The 9,452-nt window shown below is 41.8% G+C and overlaps 1 long non-coding RNA gene across 1 annotated transcript; it reads left to right on the top strand.

Moving 5' to 3' along the window:
- Positions 1 to 7,666: 7,666 nt before the first annotated feature.
- On the top strand, positions 7,667 to 8,679 carry LOC124199557. The gene is made up of 3 exons (XR_006876879.1): positions 7,667 to 8,177; positions 8,243 to 8,305; positions 8,398 to 8,679. It is a non-coding gene; the product is annotated as an uncharacterized LOC124199557 (long non-coding RNA).
- Positions 8,680 to 9,452: the final 773 nt, after the last annotated feature.

Below are 9,452 nucleotides of genomic sequence, written 5' to 3'. Positions count from 1 at the left end.
ATGAGCCTATCATTCTTTTCTTTTCCTTCCTTCCCACTTTTCGCTTTGTTCCTAGACCCCCCCCCCCCCCCCGCAAAAAAAGTGGAATTGAAATCCGATCATAGTTCCCGCATGAATGATAGGTGGCTTTTGAGGGCGGCTGTCCCAGTTTCTACGCAAGATACTGTACATTGTTTATGCAATAAACTCCAGTTGATTTAACAAATGGCCGTGAAAAGAGCTACGTCCTGCTCTCTGGCTTATTCCACGACCGGAAGGCGATAATATATTTCGTTAAAAAGTCTAGATCCCTATGGATCAGATCGAAGAGCAACCACAAAACTTATTTCGTGCAATCCCTTAAAATACAAATTTTTTTTATTTAATTCCATTAATATAATCAAAAAATGAAATTAAGATTTTGTTTTGAATTTTCAATTAACAAAGAAATACACTATTCTTTTTTATCAAGAGCCATATTGATTTTTTTGTAAATCAATTTTAACAGCCACTCTCTTTAGTCTCGTTCAAACTCACATTGATTTTTTTCTTAACTTTACCTTCAACTGTACGTGACGTATATAGCTTTGAAGTACGTACTTTTTTCTTCTTGTATTCGTCCCACAAGATAAGGTTTGCGGTTAACCTCAATTACTGCCATTTAATCTGTTTAGCAGTGTGATTTATAGCTTGGCTTAGCTAAAATAATCTTAAATATCTTCGTTTCACCTTATTTGCTGAGAGTAAATAATGCTTTGTTTTGCTCACACTTACCGCTTTTGCTCCTACCATCGTAGAAGATAGTTCGTGCATTTTCTTTCGTGTGCTTTTGATTCAACCATCGATTAAGGGGGATTGGAGTTGAATGTGAAATTTTAATTTTTGATTCATCTCAACAGCTTTCTGGAAAAAATCCGCTATGGTCTTTCCACAGCGGAAACTGACGTTTATTTTTCTAAATTCTATCTTTAGTTTGGCAAGGACATTGCTTTAAAAGTTGAAGGTTCTTTTGAAACAATCTTACCCTTTTCCCCAGAGGATCTTTAAGTATGCGATCAGCATCTTCCATTTTGTCGTAATGTTGCATAAACCAAATGCAATTTGACGCCATCGATGAACTGGACCACAAAAAAGATAATGACCGGTTTCAGTACGAACTGAGATGTTCCACCAAAGACAGTAACTTGGGCAAGGCCCGAAACAAAAACAAAGATGTCGAACATAGCCTTTCTGGAATTGGCAACCGAAAATGAGGTCCAGGATATAGAATAACTTATGCTATGTTTTTCTGATCGGTAAGTCGATCAATCTACGGGTGAGGACCCTTACCGACGTATCATGGTCGGGTCAATATTTTTCCTTCTGTCCACAGTGCCTGCACGTAGGTTTCTGTGGGCGGTTGGATTCTCCGGTGTTATTTGTGGAAGCTGCCGCTAACCGTGTGTCGAATAAGGTGGATTGGACAAGACACTAGCTGACAAAAAATCCTAGGCAAAAAAAAATAAAAAAAAAATAAAAATACATGTGCCTTAGGAGTTGCCATATGATGTTGAAGACTATTCCAGAACGAGCTAAAGGCTCTCAAGTAGTCGAATGATGGGTGAACGTGAATCTTGCTTGAGCTCATTTTTGGATTTTTTAACGTTGGAAGTTGCAGACCCGGCCTAGTTCATTAACCGTCAACCACTATCGGGGTCATTGTAGAGTCCCACCTTCGCTTAGTCGCTTTCTAGCAGCCGCCTCATCCGATAAAAAAAAACGATAAGACTGCCCTAACATGTTTTATGTTTGACTGCCATTTCCGCAGTTTTTCTTCCCCTTGGCACCTTTTTACTCTAAATTTAATAGTTTTTCTCGCCATTTGATCCCCCTCTCGCTGCAGTCATTCAACTCGAATTTTTTGGACACGGGTGCGCTGGCGAGGCTAGGCGAAGCGAGTTAATGCGGTTGGCGTGCTAGGTGCTTGACTAGGAGATGGCGGTGAGGTCTAATTGACGGAGGGTTGTGACTACCTATGCTCGGTGCATTCGGTGGGCTGAGTTGCGTTGGGAGCCGTGTCAACACCGGAATTGGGGTGTTTTCGTCTTTTACCAGACCTAGATCGAACTAGAGCCGAGGAACCTTTCCGCCGTATCTGGGTCGGGTATATCCGTACCCTTTTCTCCACCGGGACCGGGTCCGTCATCTAGGACTTCCCGTAACAGGATCTTTAATAGCTGGGTCTGATAGTGGACGGTCACAACTTCGGTGGTCTTTTGCCTATTGGCATTGAAGCTTAGGAAATTTGTTCGATGTCGTGTCTGCGTCTGCTAGAGATATTTCTCCAAATACAAAAGTTTTACGTTTCACGGATTGGATCGCTTGAGCCCGGTGCTTATCTAAAATCAGAGCATTCTTACGGAGGGTCTCTTCGACCTGCTCCGACTCGTCTCGGAGATGGTCCGGAAGACGAGCTACCGCTTTACTTTACTTGGCGGCTGGTTCTCGAGCTTTCTGTTCGTTGGTGGTTTTATTCGCCAAATGTTCTCTTGGAGCCTGTGTGGTCAGCAGCTCAAAAAATGTGAGGTCGAAGAGTTTTATCAGCAGGTCCCAACCACCACAAATGTCCCTGGTCTCAATCAAGACTTGAAAAAGTCTTTTATTTGATTGATTGACTGAGCCAATTGTGCCTGGGGTCCCTAGCAGATCTCTTATAAATAATTTTCAATACAATAAACTCAACCCATTTTTTAATGGGTTTTATAAGTGTAACTTAAGTACGTAATAGTTTCTTTGCTTCTTGTAGCACACGGCGAATCAGCAAGAATTGAACAGAACTCAGTTAGCCAAATGTGTTCTAAAGCAATTCTAAAATTTTCAATTTTATTCCAGAAAGGATTGTGCAACAGCACGTAAGGCCCATTCTGGAATCATGGAATGTTACCGGATTGGGCAATGATAAGTAGTCCGTATATTAATGAAAGGAAAGGTGTGATTGAGATGAACAATCTGAGCTTTCTGAAAGATGATGTATAAAATCGTAACAGTAACTTTTAAAAAATTCGGTCTTGATTTGAATTGAATTTGAAAGGAATTTTGATTGAATGAGAAAGGGATGGGATTAAAAAAGGAGACTCAAAATTTCTTTGAATGGCTATTGGCGAAATAAATAGTTATAACCCATTTTTCACTGCTAAATGTTGCAAACAGAAATTGCGAGAACACATGTGTCAGAAGGTCAATAACTATGTTAGCAGAAGCTGTAATGTTAGAAAGCTGAAACATTTTTCGTGTGTCTAACTTTGCATGCGTAATAGACAGTTTCTTGAACATTTCATTTTTCTCTATAGCAACACAACAGAGACTTGAGTCCCTTATGATTTTTCAAAAACAGTCGTCATCAAAACACGAAGACGTTTAAGTATTTGTCTATGAAATTTTCTTGAATGTCTTTGGCTTTCGAATACAACCTCTGGAATTCGTCCAGGATCTGTAAGAATTATTAATATAGATTGATAAAAATATTCAATGTTGGGACCAAACATTTACATAAAACTCATCAAACGCCTATTATCGGTGTCGGCGATTCTCGGATTCGAATCAAAGAAGTCCTTTGTCGTTTTTAGTTCTTGGCTATTATGTTGAATTTGACGATAGAAATAAGTCTCGGTAAAAATGTTTTGGTAGTTAGGTGGCAAAGTTTGCATTAGCCTGACCTACAAAGTGTTTTAGAAAAAACAAAATCACATTTTAATTTGAAAAAAAGGAGAACCATAAAATTTTTTTCTACCTTAAACTTCATCTGCTGAATATTTGGCTGATTGACAGCTAGTTCACAATCAAATTCACTGGTTTTATCAAGATGATGCCCTTTTAGCTTCACCTTCCTAGGAGTTTGTTTGGGGCTGCTTGCAGCTTTCCGTTTTCAATCGGCCAATGGTAGGCATTTTGGGGGGTTTTTAACCTTGTTTCCAAAAATCCTCCTGCTCTCGGATGAAAATAGTGATCATGCTTGACGTCGTCACCTTCCTTTATTCCTAAGCAGGGAAAGGCCGAGACAATGGCAGCAGCCATTTCTGTTTTTATTCGGTTGTAGGATACAATCCAACTGTTTGCTGGAACCATTGACAAGCAATTTTCACCAATATTTTGCGATCTGGGACGGAGATGAAAGCTTCTTCATTTTCTGAGAACTGTTCACAATAATCTTTTCCTTCACTGATTTTAGCATTATCTCAAGAAAATTGATCTAATAAAAATATATAATAAATAAAACTGATATATAGAAACAGAATAATTCACTCTTACTTTACAAGCCGCTAAGAGACTTCTAAGGCGATCGGCTGCTGGATAAAATGTTATGGTTACACAATCATCAGTCGGCAGCAACAAAATTTCCTCAATGGTGGCATCACGCACAATTGTCGTGATTGTTGATGCCTGGACAAGTTGTTGCATGTAAGCTTCAGTTGGTGTACATGCAAAAGGCACGCTAACTCCAGTTGATGCTGAGACAAGGTGTTGAATGTGAGCCTCAGTTGGTGTAGATGCATCAGGCACGTAAAATCCAGTTGATGCTGATGTAACAATTTGTTGCATGTTCGCCTCAGCAGTTGCTGTTGCAGCACACTCGTAAACTTCAGTTGATGCTGATCCCAGTTGTTGGATGCGAGCCTCAGTTTGTGTAGATGCAGCAGGCACTTAAACTCCAGTTGATGCTGATGCAGCAGGTACGTAAACTTTTGTTGGTGTTGTGGCAGCAGGCCCATCTTGAGTAGGTGTTGATGTGGGTAATTGTAAAGCTTGTGTCACTGAATCAAGAATCGAAATAGATTTGCCCAGGTTCTGTAAGAAAGACAAGAGTTTTTTTCTCGTGCCTAGTTTTAAGGTGAGCCCCATCTCAGACACGTCTTCTGCAGTTCGTTTCAGTAACAACACGTCACAGCCGCCACACCCTATCTGTCCTGGCACAGCACTAAGCCTGATGTCTCGCACCTCTAAATCTTTGAATCTGTCGCTTTCATCCACATACCCAAAAGCGAGAGACCTTCTTCTCCGTCCTGTGAAATCCAACAGGAGCTATCACGTGCCCCGAATCGAGACTCACCAGGAGCAATTGATACGCCGTAAGGACCTAGCAACGCAACCAATTCACCCGACGAAAATGACTCGGCCTCATCACCGCCACCGACACGCCTTCACCGTATCCTCTACGCAATCGCCAACCCAGGTGAAGTGTCAATCTCCTCAGAGCAAGATAAGATCTACGAGCCAACCAACTATGCCGATACAATTCATTCACCAGATGCCAACCTTTGGAAAGCAGCTATCCAGGACGAATTCAACTCTTTTATGACCAAAAACCTTGTCCCTCTCAGATCTACAACCTGGAAGTTACGCTACAGTTTTAAGATAAAACCTGGCTCTCATGGCCCTGCTGCCCGGTAAAAGCAAGGCCGGTTGCAAAACGCTTTTCCTAGCGCCCGATCATCGACTTTAGAGAAACTTTTTCGCCAGTTATTAAACACGAAACGCTCCGAGTTGTCTTATCTTTCGTTGCCGCTCATGATATGGAAATGCCTAAATTAGACATAAAGACACCCTTCTTATACGAGGAGCTTGACAAGAAAATATTTTTACAACAACCAGAAGGATACTTCTTCACCGGAAAAACAAATTCTGTCTGCCACCTGCATAAGTGCATTTACGGTCTTAAAAAGGCCTCGCGCGTCTGGAAACGGCACTCCGATCACTTTCTCTGAAAGTGTGGTCTGCGTCCAAGTTCTTAAACCCATAACTTTATCTTCGCCAGAACCAATGCGAATTTGTTATCGTCATCTTGGACATCATCAAACATCTAAGCAAGTATTTCTATACGAGATGCACAACCGTTAACCATTTTTTTTACTTTCTATCCATTGAGATCGTCAAACCAAATCGCTGTTTCTTTAATTCTTTCACTGCCGACCTACTAAAATTTTTCAGCGCTACAACATAGTTAACTGTTGTTCAAGAAATCTTTCAGTGGAACCAAGGCACAACCTACACAGGAGCGCAGATAAAAAGAAGAAAGAAGAGGCGATGCCTTACAGAAAGGCTATTGGCTCTCTTAAGTATTTAACGGTGGCATCAACCATGCCCAAAATTTCATTTGCTGAAGGACAAGTTTTGCGAGGATCAAGAGACAAATCACTGGGGACAGTAAAGCAGATTTTGTCTTACCTTTGAGTAACACGGCATTTTTTTGTTCCAGGGACAGATAGACTTAAGGGTTTCACAGACTCCGACTAAGCTAGAGACGTCACTTCTCGCAGTTCAACGAAGGGTTTTCTTTTTTTTTCTTCATAGAGGACCTGTCGGCTGGAGTAGCCGCCACCAGTCATGTGTCGCCCACTCCACAACCGAGACGTAGCTGCCTGAGAAGCCGCACGAGGAGTTTGGCTTCAGCGTCTTTTAATAGACATGAATCTTGGATTAAAAACGCAAATGATAAATCGCTATCCAGCTGATAAAGAATCCCGTGTCCCATCAGAGAAAGAAACATATTGACGTCCGCTACCATTTCATACGCGAGCTTCAAGAGAATGGGGAGATAAACTTCAATTACGTTCATCCTCGAGCCCGGTATGATCTCTTTGATTACCCAGGGAGAGAGAGGTCACCTCTTTGAAGCTATCGAGATTGGCTCCCACAACCTCGTTAAACGCTCCGCTGCCATCGTTTGATATTCCGCCACTTTCCTATGAAGCACTTCAACGTGACCTGTTTTTTTGTTCACGAGACCCGGTTTTTCAGCAGAATAGTTTGGTAGATTGACCGGTGTGTGTTTGGTGCAAGTGAGCGGGCCAATGGGACCGAGTTTCCAGTGAAATATCGGGACGAGGAAGAAACCGACGTTCGTTTTAGAAATAGATTTGAAGGTAAGAGAGAAACGGGGACATAGGCAAGAGGAAAAGGAATAGGAAGGCGAGTACTTAGAATTAAAGGACGAAATAGATAAGGAAGAGTTGGACGATGGGGATCCAAAAGATCCGTGGCTACTGAAAGAGCGTGCTCCTAAGTCCACTTCCGTCGTATCTAAGTCGAAAGGAAAAGCAGTGAAATCAACGGGTGCGACGGCCTTGGCCAGTTCATCCAAGGAAATCATTGGGTCAGGGGAAACCACAGCGTTTATTCTAACAGCGATATATTAAGTCGAGATTAGAGTCTGGCTAACGATTGGCTTGTTGACGGACGATTCGAAAGCAATCTCAAAGAAATTTGAGCTCGAGTTTGAATTGATGACGAGTTTGAGTTGATCTGGCTTTCTCGATTAAGCTGTCCAAGCTCGACGGCTTTATATTGAGGCACGCGAAAGACAAGGATCGGGTTAAATTGGTGAATGCTTCGGAGGAAGTGCTCATCAAGACTCACGGCTAAAAATCATGGACATCACTTCGCCTCTGTTTTATTTTCACACTAAAGTGTGTTTTCTTGGAGAGGGGGAAACGGAGGGGCAGGCCAAGAATACAGTGTGTGCCGTTTTACAGCAGCGGGGAAGAGCATATTACCACATCACCCAAAAAGGAAGGCGAGCAGTGTGGCATTGGTTGAGCCGACTTACGACTTTATTTTTTCAAGCCCTGGCGCATTTTCTCCAGGAAAGGATGTGGCTGACCTCCTTTTCACGGACAAGTTCTTAATGACGATGCTCAATGAGTCGTCTCAAGACGCTACGCTAGCAAGCTCGAAGTGACTCGTGCGAGGGCAAAGCTGGTGGGGAAGATTTAGCAATATATACCCAGAGCCATCCCAGCGGGTATTACGTCCAAGAAGAGGGACAAAGGCCCAACAACCCGTGGATGAGAGGCAGAGTGGCGGGATCGGAATAAGAGAACGACCACCGGGTGCCAGCTGTTGGGTTCGAGGAGGAGAAAGGTATGTTCTCTTTCTGTTCCCATTAAAATCGAACGCAATTCCCTTATATCTGAAAGTGTCGGTAAGCGTTTGTTACAATTTGTCAACATTTCGGAGACTGTTACAGGTCCTTGACAGCGTGAAAAAAAGGGATTAAGCTGGATTTTGTAGAGACCCCGAAACAGACTAAACTTCCGTGTCCCTTAAGGTGCTTTCACACTGCCACTAACGGAGCGTTACGGAGCATAGCGTAGCGTAGCGCAACGTGGTGTGACGGAAGAATGTGTACTGTAGCGTAAGGGTGTTTGAAGTTCCTCCCCCCGGTAGATTGAGTTGACTCTTATTTACAGCAGATGGCGTCTTAATGACTCTGTTTACGTCTTGACAGCTGGAAATGATTTCGTTCAGGTCAATTCTCGTTTCTCATTTCAACGCGTCTAAATCGTAATAGGTGAGTTCTTTCGATTTCCTCTTTCATCATTATGGTATAGATTGTTTGAATCTGTGTCCTTTTATTTGAAACCATTGGAATGGCGTCGTTAGATTCTCAATTTATTTGGAGCCTTGAGAGTGAGCATCATTACTACGGAAAATACTGTATGGAGCAGCTATGGTATTAGTCTGGGCCAGACGTTGTCCAACTTGAATCACAAAGCGGCCTGCTCTCTTCGCCACTCCATTGAAACCATCATTTTTACGGATCTTAACGAAAATTAGTTTGTTTTTTATTTATTCTTATTTGAATTCTTTGATTGGCTTACAATTCAAATAAAAATATGGCAATGTCTCGACATTAATACGCTTACCTTTGTTCTTTTTTGTATTTCATGATACATTGATCTGTTGCAAGTCATCAAAAACTGACCTTTTGTGTCACAAGTGTTCAAGTGTAGTCAGAAAGTTGTAATCTATGCATTTCCCCATTCGTTTCAAAAAGTACGTCGCCTTTCTATGCTTCTATTTCATGGCACGCATAGCGATTGCAAGACGACGTCGTCGTCCAAGAGGTCGTAAATGGGTTAATTCTCTTAACACGGGAGATAACAGAAACAAATATGGTGCATATCGTGCTTTCCTAACAGAATCTAGGTTGTCGAATGAGTCAATTTTTTTTTTGTTTTGTTCGAATGACACCAAGTCAATTTGAGTGCATTCATTCAAAAATAGCTCCATATATACAGCCAGGATAAACAAATTTTCGTGATTCAATCCCGACTGGTAAGAATTTGACATTTTATTGTATGCTGAATTAATTAAATGAAAACATTTTTGGTTTTCAGGAGAACGCCTTGCATTAAAGCTGCGATTCCTGGCATCTGGAGGAACTTTGACTTCTCTACGCTATAGTTTTCGAGTCGGTATATCAACAGCACATTCTATTGTTCGATCGACTTCACAGGCAATATTCTTAGCATTATCACCATCATACATGAAAGTATCATCTAGTCCGGTTGAATGGGAGAGTATTGCAAACGAGTTCCACAATATATGGAATTTTACGCATTGCGTCGGGGCATTGGATGGAAAACACATCAGGATAAGTTTTCCAGCACTCTGTGGCTCACAATTTTACAACTATAAAAACTTCCAAAGCATTG

Source organism: Daphnia pulex, chromosome 8, assembly GCF_021134715.1.
Source record: "Daphnia pulex isolate KAP4 chromosome 8, ASM2113471v1".
NCBI lineage: Eukaryota > Metazoa > Arthropoda > Branchiopoda > Diplostraca > Daphniidae > Daphnia > Daphnia pulex.
The sequence above is the reverse complement of the archived record's forward strand: the minus strand, read 5'-3'. Positions and strand labels throughout refer to the sequence as shown.